Raw genomic sequence first — 25,629 nt, forward strand, 5'->3', positions numbered from 1 at the left:
GAATTTATATGAACCAATCACATGCGAGAAACCCATCAAAATTGGTATTCTAAGTGATCTTTAAAATAAATTAGTCAATTTTGCATTGCTCCACATAATATTGTTTTCTCAACCTTGATATGTTGTCTTTACCTTCTTAAAATGGAAAAACTTTCATTATCATTTATGACCATATCAATATATAGTTGAGCAGAAAATAAATATTTGAACTGAAAAAAAAATGTAAAGAACATAGGTTTCTTTTTACATAAGGTTATCATTGTATACAACATAAACATTATAAAATCATATATATATATATATATATATATATATATATATATATATATATATATATATATATATATATATATATATATATATATATATATATATAAAAGACTATTTCCAGCCTATTTTTATTTTTCTACCAAAAAATAGAGTAAAAAATACAGTAAATCGTGTTTCATCTCCAACCCTATTTCATTTTTACCCAATTTTTACTTCCAAAAAGTATATACATAGTATATTTCAATCTTCCAACTTATATAAATTATCATACATACCCCTTATATTAAATTGGTTTTAACAAATACATTATCTATATTTTTTTTCATTACAATAGTATTAAATAAATAAGACTATATTTATAATACTTAATTATATGCTTTTATAAAATACGTTATCCTGTTTTAAAATTTCAATATGTATTTAAATTTTTATATGAATTTGATAAACAAAGAACAAATTTTATACTTATAATTAATTAATATTATTTAATATATAACACAATATTCTAAATATTAAATATTACATTTAATTATTATTAGTAGATAAAAATAATCTAGAAATATATAAATATATAAAAATAGGAACTAAATCCGACAAACCAAAGTTTATCCCAAATTTGGAAGAATATGAATAGTATAACATCAAATATGGTGTTATAGTATTTATTTTCCCCAAAATTGAAGAATAAATGAAGTAGAATTGAGAGTAATAGAGGAAGAAATGAAACAACTAATGAAAAATGAGAATGAAAAATAAGAGTGGATTGGAGATGTTTTAAAAAGTTTCACTATTTACTTTTTTATTTTTATTTTTATTTTCCTTTTATGATAATAAATAAAAAACACTAATTCTAAGATATATTCTTCTTAATTTGGAAAAAAAATAAAAATAAATAAATAAATAAAAGAACATGCTTTCTTTTATAATAAAAAACATTCATTTCAAATAACAAACGCGTTAACATAAAACCGAACAAAGATGCTACATAAAGAAAATAAATTGTGATGTCGACAAATAAGCCATCATATATGTATACAGTTTTCATGTCATTCTCAATAGTTTATCTATTCAGCTTCTTTTTGTTTCTTGCCCAAAACATTCCACGTATCTCGTATATTTTGTTACAAAAATTGATGACAATGACATATCTATGCTTGCTAAAGGACTGAGGGTTTTTAATTCAAGTTTCGAATGCTAAAATATTAAATATGTGTCGACTTCACACGTTATTTTCTTGATTTCAAATGACATTTGTTGATTTATATGCAATAATTACATAAAATAATACAAAATATATCATTTTCATGACACAAGAAATACAAGGTTTCAAAATAATTTAGATAGTCTGGTATTCACACTTACACCTATATATATATATATATATATATATATATATATATATATATATATATATATATATATATATATATATATATATATATATATATATATATATATATAAGAAGGTGCATCACTTGACACTTGTTATGCTACAAAGCCTACGTTATAATAGACATATTAAACAAGTTTGTCTATATATATAATGCTTAGCTATGAAAAGTCAAACTTACAAAAAGAACATATATATATATATATATATATATATATATATATATATATATATATATATATATATATATATATATATATATATATATATATATATATATATATATATATATATATATATATATATATATATATGGTTGATCTAATCGAATATGAATGATTTGTTGCAATTCGTATTTCGTAAATGAACCCAGTTGTGCATCAAAATTGAAACCCGTGTGTTGTCAATAATATGTATAAAAAAAAAGTAAGCAAAGGCCATTTCTCTTTTTATACTTTTGGAGAACAATAACACTCCTTTATCCACATAAATGATGCTAAGGAAATAAGGCGAGGAAGGACTTTAACAATATAAATTTTATAATAAACTAAAATTCATATTCAAATAATTGATTGAGTTTTTACGATATTAACCCTGAAATAATCATGATTTTGACAAATTGGGAATCATATTTTTGACCAATATCAATATGGATGTCGTTGTCAAGTATTTATCTATTCAAAATTTCGTTATTTATGGCCTAAAACATATCCACATATATTAATATTATACTCAAGTTTCAAAGGATAATAATAATATCTCTATATTTGTTAATTTCTAATTTGATTATTATCATTTATCACCAAGTTCTTTCTTTAACCTAAATAACAAAATAATATACAACATTTAAAAATAATTATAACAATAATATCCAAGTAAATCAATGAAATTTACAAAAAGTTTCAGTCTTTCAAAATTAATCACTTACTGTATCTTTCAAGATATTTACAACTCCAAGTGTATAATTTTTGCTACTATAAACTCTACATCACGACAGTATACAATATAGATATATATTATACAAGTGTGTGTAATTATTATTAGCTCCTTCAAAAATATGAGCTTCTATAAAAAAAAATATATATATATATATATATATTAAAAAAAAATCTAATCTAACATGAATGAATTGTTGCAATTCTAGATGCATCCCAATTAGCCACCATACCTGAACTACTGGTCTCATGGAACCTATGCATGACTTGAATCAATGATCGAGCTTTTTTTCCGGCCTGTGAACCCCCATTTGTGGACATCGTGTACAAGAATCCGATCAAATTCGCATTATTGGCCAAAACAGCAATCACTTCGACTCCCATATTGTTGCATAAAGCCAACAAGATCGATACACAGTATTCTTTTGCAGCTCGTGAAGGCGATGTTTGGAGAGTTTTGATGATAAGTGGTAAAGATGAAGCGTTCATGATTTTGTCAGATCCATCAAAGCTTTCAGCTAATGTCGCTAGAACTGCTAATGAATCTGTGATGATTTCCGGTTTATCTGAACAAGAAATGAGGTTGGATAGTAGTGGAACGATTCCGGATGAGAGTGCGGTTTGGTGGTTTCTTGGGTAGAGGAGAATTCCGAATAGAGCTGCTAATGAATTCTTTTTACCACATGAAGTTCCTGTTTTGATTAGTTCGATCAAAGCTGGAATGGCGTCTGGGATTTCTCCGATGAGTTTCTGATTTGCTTGAACAGATGATAAGTAGAAGATTGTTGCAGCTGCTATTTGTTTAGATTCTTGTTTTGATCCGTTTTTTAAAACCTCGAGGATTGAATTTAATCCACCGTTATTGATGATTACCTTTTTTCCGTTTGAATGTTTTGAAAGCTTGAGTAGAGCTGCAATGGCGTTCTCTTGGATAGTTGAATCAGATGACGAAAGTCGAGTTAACAGAAGAGGAATCGCTCCGGCTCCGATCAAACAAAACCGGTTATAAATGTTTGATTTCGCAAGTAATCGGATTTCATAAGCAGCTTTGCTTTTCTGTTTCTCTGTTCCGTTTCGTAATTTTCTTACCAGATATTCACTGAGGAACTTGATCGCTTCAGCAGATGACGGACTACCCGGGAGGATCGTGGAAGAAATATCACGCGATTGTTTTTGAAATTTTGTAATTGAAACTCCATGATCGATGCAGTACTGCTGAATAACTTTCCGAAGATTCAAATTGGGAACAAGCTCCGTTGTTGCTAGTTTTTTCCCAGTTTTTGGGCAGATGAGGTTGCCGGATTTAAGCCATTTTTCGATTGAAACCCGATCGTAAGTCTGACCGGTGGAAACAGTCACCGGATCTATCATCATTTCTAGAGATATTGGGCACCGGAAATCTTCTGGATTTAAGCAGCTCAGGATTTCCAGATTTGATCTTCCGGCGGATTGATCGTCGGTATTTTCTAGAACAAAGTTTTCAAACAGAACTCCCCGGCAATACCTCATGAATCCAGCTAAAGTACTTAATAGATGGAGATCTCTTTCGTTATTTTCTAATGATACTAAACTAATCTCTTCGTCTAAAAACCTAATTTCTCTGTGACACTCACTCCAGCTATTAATACCTAGATAATAAAGAACTCGCTTGATAATAATCGGATCAGGTTCGAACCTGTTCTCAAACTGGTTTAAAATCAACATGACTCGTTTCATGGCGTAATCATCATCCGGATCAACCTCCATTTTCGCCCTCCTTGCTTGCTTCGCAACCATCTCCACCAATTCTTTCATCTCAATCGACACTTTGATCGAATTCAACGGAAGAATATCAAGCGCTGTAGCAACCGCTCGTATCAATGTCAAAAACTGCGTAGCTACAAAGTGAGACTTCATCAAAATAAAAACCCTAGCTCCACTACGTGTACAATCTTCAAACACAAATAGAATCTTCTGGAACGAATGATGAAGTTCGGAGAAACAGAGCACAGCAGGATCCGGTAAACCTGAAACGTCTTGCTCCATAATTTCACAGAAGAACATGGAAAGAATCCCGATCTGTCGAATCGATTCACGAACGTTTTTTCGTTGCGTGGCGAAGAGTTGAGACTGGTAATTGGTTATGAAGTTGGAGAGAGTGATGAGAGAGCGAAGAAGCGTCACTGGATTGACATCTTGGCATGGAAGAACCGCCGGAAACTTGAGAATCCGGCGACTGTTGTCATCAAATCGTTTAAGCATCGGAGAATGGAGAATGGTGATGAAGAAAGGTTTTTGAGTTGCCCAAAAATAGTGGAAATTATCTTTTTGAATTGTTGGTACGGTTGGAGGGATTTATAGAAGGATGAGGATCGTACATGAAACGTGGCATAAAGGTATGCGCGTTTAAAGATATGGCTGCGTGGACTTGGGAGAAATCAAGTGGCGTCCCACTTGATGACACGTGTTTGAATCAAGCCGGAGAAATAGATTGGACGGTTAAAAATCAGTCGGTAGTTTTCGCTTTTTTTTTTTTTTTTTTTTTTTTAATGGAGATTTAAGTATAACCGTATAAGTCTATTAGACAAGGTTTTAATTAGTTGGTTTAATCTATTATTGGCTCAATTGGCTTTTAACATATTTGTGTAACATATTAATAGATTATCTTATAATTATTTATATGTTTACGTTTGTGTAATATGTAATAATATATGTAACATAAACAAAGTTAGAAGGTAAAAAGTTTATTTTATACGAGTAATTATATATTCTAATAAATAACGATCTTTTTATCAAGTGCAATATTCTTATTCATTTTGTTCTATATAATTTTATGATTATTTTAAATTAATTTTTATTTTATATGTTATTTTATGGTTTTTCTATTTTATTAAATTTTATATATTATTTAAATCTAATAATAAATGCATATCAATTTATTAATGGAGCTTTTTTTATTTTTAAAATTACTTAATTAAAGTTTAATTAATTTTATTTATTTATTTATTTAAATCATTTGTTTAAATTTAAAAAAGAAAAAACATTTTAATTTTTATAATTCAATATTTTTCTTATTTTTCTTATAGATTCAAGCTTTTCAAATACTTTGAATTTTGTATTTAAGTTTTCTCTTAAATAAACAATATAATAAATGAATCTCACACCTAGTTTAGAATAAAAGTGTTGATTTGGAAAAATAGAAGGTATATATATATATATATATATATATATATATATATATATATATATATATATATATATATATATATATATATATATATATATATATTCCATTAATCAAACCAAAATTACTTAAAACCAAATAAACCAAACTAAATAATTCAAACATCATTTGGTTTATGGACATCTATAAATATCAACGGAGGTGTAAGAATCTTTCTTTTTTTACTTAATAAGTTTATGGACTAAGTAGTTAAAACATTAACATTTTTCGTCTTTTGTTATCTTTCTTCTTTCCAACTATTTCTACTTATTAAAGTTAAATAAATATTATGAAATATGATGTAAAATTATTACTTAAGCTTTTCATCGATATAATTAATTCAGTTTAAAAATATACAATATTTAATCTAAAAATCATGTCTTAATCAACTATGTTATAAGGACAGAGAAAAACGGTACCTAAACCTACAATCAATATAATATATTTTTTTTTCAATATATATTTATAGAAAAATTAAATATTCTTTTACATTTTATTTATATTTATCTTCATACCATATTAAATGTTGACTTATCTATAAAACAAATACTAATTTAATCTACTAAGGAGGAATAGGAATATAATATAAAAAAAATATTTAATTTCTCGTATTTTTATATATATATATATATATATATATATATATATATATATATATATATATATATATATATTTTTTTTATCCGAAAAATATGTTAAAATATCTGTGAAATTGAATGCACCCACAACAGTTTAGTTGTGGTAAAAGTGGGACCAAGGATTGCCGACTTTAAAAGGGACAGGTGGCAGTGGTGATAGTGACGTGTTGCTTTGAGAATGGGGAAAGCCTACGACAAGCTCCAAGCAAGCAATCGTCAGGAAGGAGGCAATGGCATGGATCGATTTGTTAAACTCAACTCAAGAGATGACGTGTAATTTCATCATTCTAAACTTTATTGTTATTGTTTTAATATTTAACAAATTAAATTAATTTAAGGTAATAAGGTGTCGTTTAAGCATTCGTAAAAGCACGCCATTTAACCTATGTCTTGACACTTGGTCCTTTGAATATTAACAAGTCACCTTCGCTATCACAACCGAAGTATTAGTGGTTCTTAAGTTCTTTCATGTTTGTTTTTATCTATTTTTTTAAAATACAATTTAATTGATGCGTAATTTGTAAGTTTTTTAATTTACTTTAAATAGATAGATAAATAGTACATGTAAAACAGTTATTAAAGTTCCAAATAAACTACTGCACTATATAAAAATGTCAACTGAGGTAGTTGAATTTTTAGGTTGCTGTTATTTATTTTAAATTGCGCAAAAACACGAATTGTCCTCAAACTATAATTTATTACTAGTTAATGCATAATATTTTCATACGTAAGCTTCAGCGGTTAAATTTTGTAAAAATTGCCTTATAAATTTGTTTTGCATTTTATTTAGTAATTTTAGAGTTTTTAAATGAAGTGTAGTCATTTTTATGTAGTAAGATATAATACTAAACACTAAATTACAATAATAAGCTAACTGATTGTTTCTCAAAAAGAACCTTAAACTTCAATTGTATCAATGATGTTTCTAAAGTTCCTGAAATATGCAAAGTTTATTGTTTGTTCTAAACATATTGATTGGCGCTTTCTCTAGTTTCTGTATATTCTTTGTACACTTGATAGTTCCTCGCTGTTTTTTTATTATTATTTTGAAATGCAATCTTTTTGTGTTGAAGAAAAAAAATCATAAATCGACAATTCTACTTTTTCTATTAAATTAACCAAAACAATATTGAATGGTAGCCAATTTAAAAGAGTTGTACGTGGGTGTTGACCACTGTTAAAGTCTTGTCCTTAGATACAACAGAAAACATTAGACCAAATCTTTTGTAAAACGTTTTCCTTGCATGCAATGTGCATAAATGGCTCAAACTTTTGACATCTCAATCATATTTTAGTATGCCTTCAACTTTAAACAAAATCGTTTTTCTCAACAATCACATGCTTTTGTTTAATGCTTCGTTAAACAAAATAAGAAGGTTTCATACTTTCATCACTTTATGGCCAAAACAACTTGATTTGACTTGTTTAGCAAGATCGACGATTCTCGAACATTCCTAATAAAGTATAAAAAAGAAATCAATTGAGATTTTTATTTGCATGTAGACGCGTTCACTAGTTGCACATCAAATAATTATGATTCCACTTTGTACTTAACTAGTTTTTTGGTAATTCAATTCAACTCATTTATATAATTTTGTTCATTGGTTTGTCTATGTTTATTCTTTATTCTCGATTATTAATATATATTACATTACTTTTCTTAAGATCTAAGATTATATATATATATATATATATATATATATATATATATATATATATATATATATATATATATATATATATATATATATATATATATATAGTAGGTGTGACCCGTGTATTACACGGGTTGATTAAAAAAAATTAAATATAAGATGTAGATATTAAGTATTTTCTAAAGTAAAATTTTAAAATAAATATAAATGAAATGATGAATAACTCAGTCTATACTAATAAAAAATTATTATCATGTTTTAAATAATCATGTTGAATATTAACGTGTAAAAAATTTGTAACACCGTAAATTTCAAGACAAATTTTTCATTTAAAATAATCATTTTATTCTTAGAAACACTTGTTTAAAATCTCATTCGTAGTCGATTTACAAAACATGACTCCATTTTCACTTGCATAGAAAACCAGGATCCTCCAAAATATGACTCTTTCTCTGGTGTGTACAATCAAGCCGGTGTCGTCCCGTGATACTGAAAGAAACCTGAAAAACATCACACAAAACACTGTAAGCACAAAGCTTAGTGAGTTCCCCAAAATACCACACATAACACATATTAGCCACTCGAGGCTATAACTCTATGGGTCCGTGCACCCAAACTCTGTGAACCCTCGGGTTCTAACTCTGGGAACCTTCCGGTTCCAACTCTATAAACACGCACATCATAAATCACATAGAAGTAATGCAGTACAACACATCACGTACATATAGCATACAAATACTCTGATCACATAACTCTGGTTACCTACTCAAGGTAAAGTATAGTGAGAAGACTCACATGGCAAGCAGAAAACAGATATCCCCACACTTGAATCTCGAACTCGCCACCGCCTAACACGTAAGGCAAATACTCTCATGAATATAACTCTCGAGACTAGAATAAATCCTCTCATAACACCCTCTTATGGGTAAAAGACTATTTTACCCCTCTCTTGGCCCAAAGGCCACATCGCTGACCAAACCCTAAAAGTCAACGGCCAACCCTTGGTCGAAATCAAAGTCCTCAGTCTAAGTTAACCCCTGACTGACCCTACTCGCCGAGTCAACCCTGTGACTCGTCGAGTTCCCATAATCAGAACTTCACTCAATCTGCGACCTAACTCGCCGAGTCCAACAACTCTAAGTCCACTCGCATACGACTCACCGAGTCATCCCTCGACTCACCGATTCTCGACTCAACCAGAGAATATTTGGGACTCTTCGACAAGACTCGTCGAGTCCAAGAACAGACTCGCCGAGTCTACGGCTATCCTCAACCTACTCACCGAGTTGTTCATACAACTCGCCGAGTTCCAGGCCATCTTCATCCAACTCGTCGAGTCCACCCATGTGACTCGCTGAGTACCACCAGTCTGAATACATTCCGAAGCATTCCAGGCCATGCAACCGCTCCAAAACATAGATCTAGTCTCCTACCACTCATCCATCACGTAAAGTGGCAAACTTTACGTGAATCCAAAGAGATCTAAGCCGTTTGCACATTGGGCTAGGGTTTGGGACATGTAAGCTTCACTAAACACTCCAACACAAGGACTTTCATGCTCTCTGATTCTTCTCCCTTCCAGATCTGAGGTAGCAACCTCAGATCTAACCTCTAGACTTCCCATTTCATCCATAGAAAATTTCTCACAAACCCCAAAATGAAGAAACAACATAACAACAGGTCAATAACGAGATATTACCTCTAAGTGATGCCCCAACTGCAATGAAATTTGAATCCAAGCAAAGCCCCTTGCTCCAAACCTTCAATCTTCCCAAAATTCCTTCAACAATTACTTCTCCAAGCTCTAATCCACTCAACAATGGTGCTTCTCCGTGATTTAGGGTTTTTTGGGGCTCAAGGGGTGATAAAGAGGCTGGGAGGAAAACATAGTGATCTTTATATAAGGCTCAACCCCGAGAATTAGGGTTTCTCCACTCAGCGCCTACTCACCGAGTCCATTACACTGACTCGCCGAGTCGGCCACTTAACACGCGACCAAGTCGCGACTCTACTCGCCGAGTCCACACATGGACTCGCCGAGTCACTCTTTCCCAATTTACTCTTTTAGCCCTTCAACTCTACTCTTGATATTTCGGGATGTTACAATTCTCCCCCACTTAAATTAGGCTTCGCCCTCGAAGCCTACGGCAACTCAACTCCAGAAATACTCCCACAACGTGCCACCTGGCCTTAATCGAACCAGATCTCACAAGGCATACCCATCGAAACTCGAACACACTTTCCCTTTCCTTACGGTGTCCTGACCACTGTCTCGAACCGGGCACCGGATGTACCCTCTGATAACCACACTCAACGATCTGAGAATTACCCATGAAGCATCACTGTCCCAAATCTCAACAATCACTCGACCCATAAGGGTTAGAAGCCATGAACCATCGGATCCCCGATCCGAATCCCATTCTATCCAATCCGTGACGACAGAAAGGCCCACTCTTCAATCCCAGAGCAACTCTCATGAGTCCTCTTCTTGCAATCAAGCACCCAAGCCGCATCAACTTTCGCACTCTCGGGTTAGGGAAACCCGCCGTTGTAACACCGTGATTTTCAAGACAAGATTTTTCATTTAAATGATCAATTTAATATTAAAAACACTTGTTTAAAATCTTATTCACATTCGAATTACAAAACATAGTTTCATTTTCATTATAATAGAAGACCAGGATCCTCCAAAACACAACTCTTTCTTCGGTGTGTACAATCGAACCGTTGCCATCCCGCGTTACTGTAAGAACCTGAAACAACATAACATAAACAACGTAAGCACGAAGCTTAGTGAGTTCCCCAATATACACCTTACGCACGTACGCCTTTCCAGGCCCTGACCTTCCGGTCCACTGCACAATGCCTTCCGGCCCATGAGATAATCGCCTTCCGGCCCATAAGATATTTGCCTTCCGGCCCATAAGATAATTGCCTTCCGGCCCATAAGATAATTGCCTTCCGGCCCATACACATATATAACACATAATACAAATACTCTAACACATAAAGCACATATATCATATATCAACCTGCCTTCCGGCCCGTAACATACTCTAACACATAAAGCACATATATCATATATCATACCTGACCTTTCTGTCACATAATACTTTGCCTTCCGGCCCATATATAAACATGTATATCACGCGTAGCAGCTAACTTTCCATTTATAGCATATAAACATAACACATAACATACTTGACCTTCCGGTCACACAATCAAACCCTTCCGGGTGAAGTATAGTGAGAAGACTCACCTCGCGGACGCTGGGAGATAGCAACTCCTGAAGTCCCTTGCACTTGATCCTCCGAGCTACAAGCTCCCTGTAACATCATATATCTCTTATTAACACTTCTACCTTCCACGTTAACTGACCCTAAGAAATCACACCGGTCATCTCTGGTCAACAGTCCATTGTCAGCTCGACTGGACTCGGCGAGTTCCTTGGCGACTCGGCGAGTCTGGTCGTTCTTCAATCCTCTAAAATTCCCCTTCTACTCGTCGAATATCCCCTTTGACTCGACGAGCTACTCCTGGAAGAATCGCGGGGCCACCCCGACTCCACTCGCCGAGTCTGAAGAACAAACTCGGCGAGTCCCAGTGAATCTTCAAGCTACTCGCCGAGTCTGACCATCCGACTCGGCGAGTCCACGCCATGCAGTCGATCGAACTGCTTCCTGAGGTACATATTTTCCCGAATATACAAACATGGATCCTTCTGGACCTCTAAGGGTCCTAATGCAAGGTTATAAACGTTGAATAACAACACAACAAACCATCTAGACTCCAAATGGGTTCCATAAACCCTAAATCTATATACACATCAATCACAGGGGAATGTAATCCGAGTTATTACCTGAATGATGTACCTTCCATGTTCCCCAAACTTCAGAACTCGAACTCCCTGCAGTTCCTTTAACTAAAACCCTTCTCCTCCTTGCACAACAATTCCTTCAAGGTCACCCATGGCCTTCAAGCTTGCTCTAGACGCCTCAGTCGTTTAGGGTTCTCTTCAATCGGCCAAAAGACGAGAAATGACGGCATAAGATCCCTTATATACATCCCAAACTGAACGGCTAGGGTTTTCCGCTGAACAGCGTCGACTCGCCGAGTCCATACCTGCACTCGTCGAGTCCAGCCACGAACCCGCGACCACAACTGCGACCCTACTCGGCGAGTCTGGCTCCAACTCGCCGAGTCCCCCCTTTAAAACACCCCAAAATGCTATTAAACAATACTTAAGATTTTGGGCTGTTACAATTCTCCCCCACTAGAATTAGACTTCGCCCTCGAAGTCTCACTCTGAAAATAGTTCTGGCTGCTGCTCCCACACCACACGTTTTGGCTTCCCTAGACACTTCCGATCTCTTCCGCGGTTGCCACTGAATCAATACCAGAGGTACCTCCTTGTTCCTCAGAAACTTGATCTTCCGATCCCTGATGGCCACTGGCCTCTCGGCGTAACACAGGCTCGCATCCACCTAATCGTTCTCTAGTAGAACCACTGCTGACTCATCTGCTATACACCTCTTCAATGGCGACACCTAAAAGTGTCATGGATCCATCCCAATTCCGTTGGCAGCTCCAACCGGTAGGCCACCTTTCCTACCTTCGCACCTTCACACACAGACCCAACATACCGAGGCCCCCACTTACCCCACTTCCTGGATCGAAACACCCCTTCCCAGGGAGAGACTGTCGGGAATACGAAGTCGCCGACCTGAAACCCATGCTCGAAACGGCGTCTGTCAGCATAACCTTCCTGTCAACTCTAACGATCTTTAACCTCTGGTTAATCCTGTTGCATCTGCTCTGTCGACCAAAACACGATCGCTGTACTGTCCACCGCTTCCTGCAACCGAGAATTACCCAAGACGCGACTTTGATCTAAATTTCAATGATCACACGACCCATAAGGGTTATGAAACTCTGAATCACCGGTTCCCCGTTCCTAAGCCCACTTTATCCATATCGGACAACTGAGGGACCCATTCTCAATTCTCAGGGCAACTCTCACGAGTTCTCCTCTTGCAATCGTATACACATGCTGCACTCGCCCCCCACGTACCTTTCTCTTCCCTTACCTAGGAAATCCGCTTGACGACCTTGTCACTATTCCATGTACCGCACCCGTTCCGAATCTGCTCGCAAGGACTCTCGGGTCCATGCATTACCTTTCCTCAACGAACGAGATTCCGACATCACCTTCCATGCAACAGCTCAAAGGGCGGCATACTAATGCACTAACGATGGCTGTTAATATGGAACAACTCAACCAATGATAATTACGTACCGCGGCTTCCTCCGACAGCTAATACACATGCCCGAAACATGTCTTCGAACGTCCGCATCGTTCGCCCTCTCTAAAGTGTCCTCAGATGTCATCATGATAAGCTCCTTTCCCATATTCCTCTTCAAGACTAAGTACCAGATCAACTTTTGGCTCCACCTCTGAGCCCCCAACGGTCACCCATATCGTGATCCAAATATTCCACTAACTTTTCTCCCCGTGACCACTATCCCGACCCAGTGACACGTAAGTCACAAAATCTTCTTTTCCTCGTGAGAGAAAATACAATCCTACCGAGGATCGTCTCAACTCTAATCTCTGGTTTCTGCTGTGCCTCTTCGTTGCGTATCGCCCCGCATCTCCCGACAGAGACGAAGACCCCCGTCTCGCCCCCGACTCAACATCCAAGCTCCAAAGACTCAATACCAGGGCTACCCAAACTCGAAACTCTTCCACCTCATACGCTGCTCGAAAATATTCCAACATAAAAATTCTCTTGTCACCCAGTGAGTACTGCAACTCCACACAGTATCACAACACCCTCTGACTAGTGAGTACTGCGACTCGAACATCCACCACAGACTATGGAGGCAATCAACATAACGAACGCCCATCTTGCGAAAATCCATCCTCTCAAATAATCTCCTTAAATGCCCATACTCGAAGACTCCTACTAAATCCGCAGATACCTAATATGCCACACGTCGATTCAATTCGGGATTCCCGAATAACTCCAAAATAAGGATATCATACCCGAATATCCCAGAATACTACCACCACCACTGATCCCCTGCACCCCATAATTAATCTATATTTTCCCCGCCCTACAACCTTGGTGCATATAATTTCTCGATTGGAATGCGAGATAACGTTGACGTACGAAATGCGCTGATAATTCTCTAATCCCTTTTTCCCGACACTCAAAATCCAAACAAGGATACGCATACCGACTCCGGAAGTTGACTGCCCAATCATTCTCGATCTTCTTGCAACAACACCAATCAACTGTCATGAATACGTTCGTTCTCCTCTTCAAGTACTTCCCGCATTAACTCACTCTGACCCCTTTACTCGATCATCGACACCTCTGGTCTCATGATTTCCTACTGCATCTCTATACTCCACTTATAACTACTCTTGGCAATTCTTTGTTTTCTACGTACTGCACCCGGTTCTCCCCCACTAGGGTTCGAACCGTCACTAGTTAGCATACCATCAACCCACGACTATCTTTCACCAGCGAAATCGTACCTGCTCCAGGAAAGTGCTATGCAACACCCAATAGTCCCTCCCCTTATAAAGTTGATCAACCCTCTATACTCTGAACCTCTGGTTAACTCTCCAAGAACTTCTCATCACGGCTGCCTCTAATCGTTCCAAATCCCATACCAACCTAATACTAAGCATCTGCACTGCTCGATAACGTCTTTGACTCGTAGACTGCACCGCAAAATCATCGTTTCTCTCATCTCAACTCATCAACCCATATCCAACGCCGGATTTATCCCAAGGACAGGAACTCACTCTCAACATAGACGAAAACTCTCTGCACTGCAAAACTCGACTGAACTCTTCACGGCTACCACTATAACACAACCTATTATTCTCAATTAGGTGTGGTGTGGTTCTCGACTACCTCAGTCCCAACTGACTATCTGCTCACGGTAAATCACTGCCTCGCGGCACACCCGCCACCTGATGCTCTGAGGGAAATCATTATCGATAACTACCTGCAGGGTGTACTCCAATCCCAAACTGAAACACCAGACCTCTCGTGTCTTGCACACGAACATAAATGGCACTACCCACCTAGAAGGTGACCTCTCCTCTATCGACTGATTTCTCGACTCAGACCGAAATTTCCTCTCCTTTTAACTCCCTACCACAATACTCTGATAGGTACTCGCCTTTCCCCTCAAGGAACGCCTCTCCATCCTCAATCATGATCTACTGGCCTAAAACCCATAGCGTCCGATCTTTACCTCATCGATCATAACCGGATAACAAGATAGTCACCAGCATCATCCACTACGAACCATGGTACTCATCCCATGACATCCCTTCTCAATTTGCTTCGGTGTATGGTACCTGAACCATAGCATCACTCCTCAATCTGCTCCAATGTATAGCACACGGACCACAACATCTAACTCAATCTGTTCCGATGTATGGTGCCCGGACCATAACATCACTCCGCAATCTACTCCGATGTATGGTACTCGAACCATAACATCACTCCTCGTTCCGTTCCTTAGGACCTTCAGAATGCTCCCTGTATCAAGTATGGGTCCTCTGCTTTCAGTAGTACGGGCCCATACTACCTGCCACATCTACCCATACTTTCTACACGGACCATCCCAAAGTTCCTAAGTAGCTGATCAATCTACTCTTTCACCAATCCCATCGCGCGTGCTCGCTCTCCAGCGAAATCCTCTACTCTACCAGCGCACTCATCTGGCTAGGTTTACTCCTTAGTCCTTTCCGCCGTCCCCCCACTTCTTTGCTATCAGCTGCTGAAGAGTTCCTAATGATGCCAGCCATCTACCTCCTGAGTATCGTCATACTCACTTAGTAGCTGACTCCCATCATCGAGAACTCCACAAAGCACGAAGCAAGCAGCATTCGAGCATCGAAGCATACATAGGACTCCCTATCTGTGATAGCTCCACCTTCTCGGCTCATCCTCGGAAGTACTACTGTACTCTGTAGCTCTACCCCTCGTGCGTTCTAACTAGATACCCTCACTCATCACATACACACAAAAGCATAACGCACATATAACAACCAACCCTAGACTAAGGCATCACAAATCAGGCCACTCTAGTCCTAAGATATGAAATACCTAGCCTGTCTCTAGCATGCAATAATATCTCATAAAGTGCATAATAAATATTTCATAACACAAAAGTAAGGGTATTTTGGGAAATCACCGTTTGGCTCTGGCTGATTGTACACACTGCTCTTTCTTGCTTTCTCTTTGAACTCTTACTCACTTTTAGAAAACCATTTATTTGGAAAACTTTTTCTTACTTCCTCAGTTTGAGTCCAGATTTACCCGTAGGCGCGTCCGAATCCCTCAAACCAAGGCTCTGATTCCAATTGTAACACCGTGATTTTCAAGACAAGATTTTTCATTTAAATGATCAATTTAATATTAAAAACACTTGTTTAAAATCTTATTCACATTCGAATTACAAAACATAGTTTCATTTTCATTATAATAGAAGACCAGGATCCTCCAAAACACAACTCTTTCTTCGGTGTGTACAATCGAACCGTTGCCATCCCGCGTTACTGTAAGAACCTGAAACAACATAACATAAACAACGTAAGCACGAAGCTTAGTGAGTTCCCCAATATACACCTTACGCACGTACGCCTTTCCAGGCCCTGACCTTCCGGTCCACTGCACAATGCCTTCCGGCCCATGAGATAATCGCCTTCCGGCCCATAAGATATTTGCCTTCCGGCCCATAAGATAATTGCCTTCCGGCCCATAAGATAATTGCCTTCCGGCCCATACACATATATAACACATAATACAAATACTCTAACACATAAAGCACATATATCATATATCAACCTGCCTTCCGGCCCGTAACATACTCTAACACATAAAGCACATATATCATATATCATACCTGACCTTTCTGTCACATAATACTTTGCCTTCCGGCCCATATATAAACATGTATATCACGCGTAGAAGCTAACTTTCCATTTATAGCATATAAACATAACACATAACATACTTGACCTTCCAGTCACACAATCAAACCCTTCCGGGTGAAGTATAGTGAGAAGACTCACCTCGCGGACGCTGGGAGATAGCAACTCCTGAAGTCCCTTGCACTTGATCCTCCGAGCTACAAGCTCCCTGTAACATCATATATCTCTTATTAACACTTCTACCTTCCACGTTAACTGACCCTAAGAAATCACACCGGTCATCTCTGGTCAACAGTCCATTGTCAGCTCGACTGGACTCGGCGAGTTCCTTGGCGACTCGGCGAGTCTGGTCGTTCTTCAATCCTCTAAAATTCCCCTTCTACTCGTCGAATATCCCCTTTGACTCGACGAGCTACTCCTGGAAGAATCGCGGGGCCACCCCGACTCCACTCGCCGAGTCTGAAGAACAAACTCGGTGAGTCCCAGTGAATCTTCAAGCTACTCGCCGAGTCTGACCATCCGACTCGGCGAGTCCACGCCATGCAGTCGATCGAACTGCTTCCTGAGGTACATATTTTCCCGAATATACAAACATGGATCCTTCTGGACCTCTAAGGGTCCTAATGCAAGGTTATAAACGTTGAATAACAACACAACAAACCATCTAGACTCCAAATGGGTTCCATAAACCCTAAATCTATATACACATCAATCACAGGGGAATGTAATCCGAGTTATTACCTGAATGATGTACCTTCCATGTTCCCCAAACTTCAGAACTCGAACTCCCTGCAGTTCCTTTAACTAAAACCCTTCTCCTCCTTGCACAACAATTCCTTCAAGGTCACCCATGGCCTTCAAGCTTGCTCTAGACGCCTCAGTCGTTTAGGGTTCTCTTCAATCGGCCAAAAGACGAGCAATGACGGCATAAGATCCCTTATATACGTCCCAAACTGAACGGCTAGGGTTTTCCGCTGAACAGCGTCGACTCGCCGAGTCCATACCTGGACTCGTCGAGTCCAGCCACGAACCCGCGACCACAACTGCGACCCTACTCGGCGAGTCTGGCTCCAACTCACCGAGTCCCCCCTTTAAAACACCCCAAAATGCTATTAAACAATACTTAAGATTTTGGGCTGTTACAGCCGTACTGATGACATCTCTAACATCCCCAAGAGAAACCACCACTACGCACACGGCCCTTGATCAGAATCAAGCTGGGAGTCCCAGACTCCATCCCTACATCCATCCTGAGACTCTTGGCTCTATACCCGCGGAATCCCTTCCGCATCCTCAGCAGACATCCCATCATGATGTCATTCCATACCACTGTCACAGACACAATGTTCGACCACCATACTCCAAGTCATCCATTCTCACTACAACTTCCACTTCCACGAATTGACACTTTCCTCAGCAAAATGAGGGTCCGACACTTCCTCCCATACAACAGCACAAAGGGTGGCATACCAATGCACTAATGATGGCTGTTGAAATAGGATAACTCAACCAAGGATAAATACATGCCGCAACACCCTTCGAAATCTAATACACATTCCCGAAGCATGTCTTTGAGCGTCTGAATCGTTCACTCCCTCTGAGGTGTCCTTAGACATCATCATGATAAGCTCTAGCTCATCTCGTATCCCTCTTCGAGACTGGGCACCAGGTCAGCTTTTGACTCCACAGCTGAGCCTCCAAAGGTCACCCAAATCATGATCCAAATATCCCACTAACTTCCTCCCCATGACCACTATCCCGGCCCCGTGACACGCAAGTCCCGAAATTCTCTTTTCCTTATGCAAGAAAGTACAATCCAACCGGGGATCGTCTCCACTTTGATCTCTGGTTTCTGCTGCGCATATCCCTTGCGCATCTCACCACATTCCCCGACAGAGACGGGGATCCCAGTCTCGCCCCCGGTCCAACATCCAGGCTCCAAAAACTCAATACTAGGGCTACTCAAGCCCAAAACTCTTCCACATCATACACTGACCAGAGGATATTCCATCATCACACTCTCTTGCCATCTAGTGAGCACTACGGCTCCCCGCGGTATCACAACACCCTCTGACTAGTATGTACTACGGCTCTCCGCAGTATCACAACACCCTCTGACTAGTGAGTACTACGGCTCCCCGCAGTATCACAACACCCTCTGACCCCACTAGCTCGTGCTCCACAGACTATCATAGGCGGCTACCCATACTCGTCTCGAATATTCATCACAGACTCTGGAGGCAATCGTCATAACAGATGCCCACCCTTGCGAAGATCCACTCTCCCAAGTAATCTCCCTGGATGCCCATACTCGAAGGGCTCTCACTAGATCCATAGATACCTGATATACCACAAGTCATCTCAACTCAAGATTTGCGAGTAACTCCGAAATAAAGATATTAATACCCGGATACCTCGGAACACCCCTACCGAACATCACGAGATCCTGCCATAACCACAGATCTCCTGACCCAAGCACCATATAGATGCAATAATACATTCCCTCTGAACCCCATAACTAGATCTTCATTTTTTCCCAAGTTGCAACTTCGGTGTATTCAATTTCTCAATTGCAATATGAAGAAACGCTAACGCTACGAAATATGCTGATAATTCTCCGAAACCCCTTTTTCCCGCCGCTCAAAATCCAAACAAGGATATGCATTCCGACCCGGGAGTTGGCTGCCCAATCATTCTCTATCTACTTGCCCCAACACTGACCAATACCAGATTCTTGACTAATAAACACCTGTCTTGGAGACATTCATCCTTCTCAAACAAGTACTTCTCGCATTAACTCACTCTGACCCCTTTCCTCGATCACCGACATCTCTGGTCTCATGATTTCTTACCGCATATCTCTATACTCCACTTATAACTGCTCTTGACAAATCTCTGCTTTCTTACATACGGCACCCGGTTCTCCCCCACTTAGGGTTCGAACCATCACCAAATAGCACGCAACTAACCCATAACTATATTCTCCAGAAAAATCGCACCTGCCCCCGGAAAGTGCTACACAACGCCCGATAACCCCCCCCCCCCCCCTAAGGAAATGAATCGACCTCATATACTCTGAATCCTCTGGTGAACTCCTCAAGAACTTCTCGTCACGGCTGCCTCTAGTCGTTCCAAATCTCGTACCAATTTAGTACCAAACAACTCAACTGCTCGATAACATCCCTGGCTCATAGACTGAACCATAAAATCATCGTACCCATCACCTCAACTCATTATCCAACGCTCCAACACCGGAATCATCCCAAGAACAGGAACCCACTCCCAAATTCAACACCCCATGGATAGAAAACTCTCTGCACCGCTGAACTCCCCGCTGATACCACTATCGTACACCCGACTAAACTCAATTAGGTATAGCGTGGCCCTCGACTAACTCAGTCCCAACTGACTATCTGCCCGTGATAGATCACTGCCTCGCGGCACAAATGCTACCTGATACTCTGGTGGGAAATCATCATCAATAACGACCTGCAGGGTTTACCCCTAAACCCAAAACCAAACATCATGCTTCTCATATTTTTCACACGAGCATAATCAGTACCTCCCAGATCATAGGAGGTGACATCTCCTTTATCGACTGATCGCCCAACTCAGATCGAAATTCTCCCTTCTCACTGACTCCTTACTAAAATACTCTGAGGGGATCTCGATCTCCCTCTCAAGGGACGCCTCTTCGAACTTACTCGTGACCGAACAACCGGAGAACCACAAACATCATTCACTACGAACCATGGTACTCATTCCATGACATCTCTTCTCAATATGCCCCGGTGTATGGTACCCTAACCATAACATCACTCCCCAATCCGCTCCGATGTATGGTACCCGGACCATAACATCACTCCTCAATCTGCTCTGATGTATGGTTCCCGAACCATAACATCACTCCTCAATCTGCCCTGATGTATGGTACTCGAACCATAACATCACTCCTCAATCTGCCCTAATGTATGGTACCCGAACCATAACATCACTCCTTGATCCGTTCCGATGTATGGTACTCAAACCATAACATCACTCCTCAATCTGCTCTGGTGTATGGTACCCGAACCATAACATCACTCCTCAATCTGCCCTGATGTATGGAACCCGAACCATAACATCACTCCTCAATCTGCCCTGATGTATGGTACCCGAACCATAACATCACTCCTCGATCCACTCCGATGTATGGTACTCAAACCATAACATCACTCCTCAATCTGCTCTGGTGTATGGTACACAAACCATAACATCACTCCTCAATCTGCCCTGATGTATGGTACCCGAACCATAACATCACTCCTCAATCTGCCCTGATGTATGGTACCCGAACCATAACATCACTCCTCGATCCGCTCCGATGTATGGTACTCAAACCATAACATCACTCCTCAATCCGCTCCTTAGAACCTTCAGAATACTCCCTGTATCAAGTATGGGTCCTCTGCTTTCAGTAGTACGGGTCCATACTACCTGCCACATCTACCCATACTTTCCACACGGAATATCCCAGAGCTTCTAAGTAGCTGCTCGACCTGCTCTTTCACCAATCCCATCGCGCGTGCTCGCTCCCCAGCGAAATTCTCTATTCTACAAGCGCACTCATCTGGATAGGGTTACTCCCTAGGCTCTTCCGTTGTCCTCCCACTTCTTTGCTATCAGCTGCTGAAGAGCTCCTAATGATGCCAGCCATCTACCTCCTGAATATCGTCATATTCACTTGGTAGTTGACTCCCATCATCGAGAGTTCCACAAAGCACAAAGCAAGCAGCATTCGAGCATTGAAGAATACATAGGACTCCCTCTCTATGATAACTCCACTTTCCCGGCTCATCCTCGAAAGTACCACCGAACTCTGTAACTCTACCCACCATGGGTTCTAACTGGATACTCTCACTCATCACATACTCAAAAGCATGGCACATATAACAACGAGTCCTAGGCTAAGGCATCACAAATCAGGCCACTCTAGTCCTAACATATGAAATACCTAGCCTGTCTCTAGCATGCAATAATATCTCATAAAGTGCATCATAAATATCTCATAATACAAAAGTAAGGGTATTTTGGGAAATCACCGTTCGGGCTCTGGCTGATTGTACACACTACTCTTTCTTGCTTTCTCTTTGAACTCTTATTCACTTTTAGAAAATTATTTCCTTAAAAACTTTTCTTACTTCCTCAGTTTGAGTCCAGATTTACCCGAAGGCGCATCCGAATCCCTCAAACCAAGGCTCTGATACCAACTTATAACACCGTAAATTTCAAGACAAAATTTTCATTTAAAATAATCATTTTATTCTTAGAAACACTTGTTTAAAATCTCATTCGTAGTCGATTTACAAAACATGACTCCATTTTCACTTGCATAGAAAACCAGGATCCTCCAAAATATGACTCTTTCTCTGGTGTGTACAATCAAGCCGGTGCTGTCCCGTGATACTGAAAGAAACCTGAAAAACATCACACAAAACACTGTAAGCACGAAGCTTAGTGAATTCCCCAAAATACCACACATAACACATATTAGCCACTTGAGGCTATAACTCTATGGGTCCGTGCACCCAAACTCTGTGAACCCTCGGGTTATAACTCTGGGAACCTTCCGGTTCCAACTCTATAAACATGCACAACATAAATCACATAGAAGTAATTCAGTACAACACATCACGTACATATAGCATACAAATACTCTGATCACATAACTCTGGTTACCTACTCAAGGTAAAGTATAGTGAGAAGACTCACCTGGCAAGCAGAAAGCAGATATCCCCACACTTGAATCTCGAACTCGCCACCGCCTAACACGTAAGGCAAATACTCTCATGAATATAACTCTCGAGACTAGAATAAATCCTCTCATAACACCCTCTTATGGGTAAAAGACTATTTTACCCCTCTCTTGGCCCAAAGGCCACATCGCTGACCAAACCCTAAAAGTCAACGGCCAACCCTTGGTCGAAATCAAAGTCCTCAGTCTAAGTCAACCCCTGACTGACCCTACTCGCCGAGTCAACCCTATGACTCGTCGAGTTCCCATAATCAGAACTTCACTCAATCTGCGACCTAACTCGCCGAGTCACCCCGAGACTCGCCGAGTCCAACAACTCTGAGTCCACTCAAACACGACTCACCGAGTCATCCCTCGACTCACCGATTCTCGACTCAACCAGAGAATGTTTGGGACTCTTCGACAAGACTCGTCGAGTCCAAGAACAGACTCGCCGAGTCTACGGCTATCCTCAACCTACTCGCCGAGTTGTTCATACAACTCGCCGAGTTCCAGGCCATCTTCATCCAACTCGTCGAGTCCACCCATGTGACTCGCCGACTACCACCAGTCTGAATACATTCCGAAGCATTCCAGGCCATGCAACCGCTCCAAAACATAGATCTAGTCTCCTACCACTCATCCATCACATAAAGTGGCAAACTTTACGTGATCCAAAGAGATCTAATCCATTTGCACATTGGGCTAGGGTTTGGGACATGTAAGCTTCACTAAACACTCCAACACAGGGACTTTCATGCTCTCTGATTCTTCTCCCTTCCAGATCTGAGGTAGCAACCTCAGATCTAACCTCTAGACTTCCCATTTCATCCATAGACAATTTCTCACAAACCCCAAAATGAAGAAACAACATAACAACAGGTCAATAACGAGATATTACCTCTAAGTGATGCCCCAACTGCAATGAAATTCGAATCCAAGCAAAGCCCCTTGCTCCAAGCCTTTAATCTTCACAAAATTCCTTCAACAATTACTTCTCCAAGCTCCAATCCACTCAACAATGGTGCTTCTCCGTGATTTAGGGTTTTTTGGGGCTCAAGGGGTGATAAAGAGTCTGGGAGGAAAACATAGTGATCTTTATATAAGGCTCAACCCCGAGAATTAGGGTTTTCTCCACTCAGCGCCTACTCGCCGAGTCCATTACACTGACTCGCCGAGTCTGCACTTAACACGCGACCAAGTCGCGACTCTACTCGCCGAGTCCGCACATGGACTCGCCGAGTCACTCTTTCCCAATTTACTCTTTTAGCCCTTCAACTCTACTCTTGATATTTCGGGATGTTACAAAATTAAGTATTTTTTAAAGTAACTTTCGAAATAAAAACAATAAATAAAATAAACCACAAGGACCATTTATGTAATTTGTCTTAATTAATCTATATACTAATAAAACTAATTAATATAAATTCATAAATGGGATTCATTAATATATTGATAGAAATAAAAATTCACGAATTGAAAGTATATTATATACATTAATTTACATTAATTATTATGAGGTGACATTTAATAGTTGGAAGATGAATAAAAATGAATATATATATATATATATATATATATATATATATATATATATATATATATATATATATAAATGACAAGTGGAAAAAAATAATTTTAAAATTCTAATAAAATGATATGTGTCAAATTCAAAAAGAAGTTGATATTTGGCAAAATAATCTTTATTTATTAGGATATATATATATATATATATATATATATATATATATATATATATATATATATATATATATATATATATATATATACACACTAATAAAAAAGTAGCTCTTTTGTCATGTGTCATCATATTAAACATTTTAATTAATGTGTTGCCACTTGTCAATCTATTAGTTTTCCATTTTAAATTTTTTAGATCTCCTCATTGATGTCATTCTATTTTAAATTTCAAAATTTTAAATTATTGCTTTCATTAATTCACAAATAAAAAATATCTAATATATATTAAAATTTAATTTTATATATTTATTTGAATCAATGATTATAATTTCACATAACTAATAAAAATATCTTTTAAATTAATAATTTATTTAAAATAACTTGTTAATAATTTTGAGTTTTTACTATAAAAGTTTGATTAATTTTATAACCGTGGTTCCCATGGGTTATAAACTAATATATATATATATATATATATATATATATATATATATATATATATATATATATATATATATATATTGTTCAGGTTAATTTGAAACCATTCTAATATTGTGATACCGTGAGACCAAATCTAAAAATAATTTTAAAATGCAAAATAAATGGAAAAATCCAAAAAAATTTTGTTTAAATATTATTTTCGGAACTTGAATTAACTAAAAAAATAAAAATAAAAATCCCGTTTTTTTTTTTTTTTAAATACGTGAAATATTCTAAATAGAATATTACACTGACATATTCTAAAAAATAATTTTAAAATGCAAAATAAATGGAAAAATCTAAAAATTCTTTTTTTTTTTTAAATATTATTTTCGGAACTTGAATTAACTAAAAAAAATTAAAAAAATAAAAAAAATCTTATTTTTTTTAAAAAAATACGTGAAATATTCTAAATAGAATATTACACTGTACATATTCTAAAAATAATTTTAAAATGCTAAATAAATGGAAAAATCAAAAAATTCTTTTTTTAAATATTATTTTCGGAACTTGAATTAACTAAAAAAATTTTAAAAAAAATTAAAAAAATACATCTCACGGTCTCACAAAATTAGACCTCTCAGATGAATCTAACCCTATCTATATATATATATATATATATA

General features: G+C 38.2%; 1 pseudogene; it reads right to left on the reverse strand.

Annotated features, from left to right (window-relative positions):
- Nucleotides 1–2,549: 2,549 nt before the first annotated feature.
- LOC144996986 (U-box domain-containing protein 19 pseudogene) lies at nucleotides 2,550–4,913 on the reverse strand (annotated as a pseudogene).
- Between the last annotated feature and the right edge of the window lie 20,716 nt (nucleotides 4,914–25,629).

The sequence above is a fragment of the Lactuca saligna genome, chromosome 5 (assembly GCF_052625555.1).
Source record: "Lactuca saligna cultivar CGN05327 chromosome 5, ASM5262555v1, whole genome shotgun sequence".
Classification (NCBI taxonomy): Eukaryota; Viridiplantae; Streptophyta; class Magnoliopsida; order Asterales; family Asteraceae; genus Lactuca; species Lactuca saligna.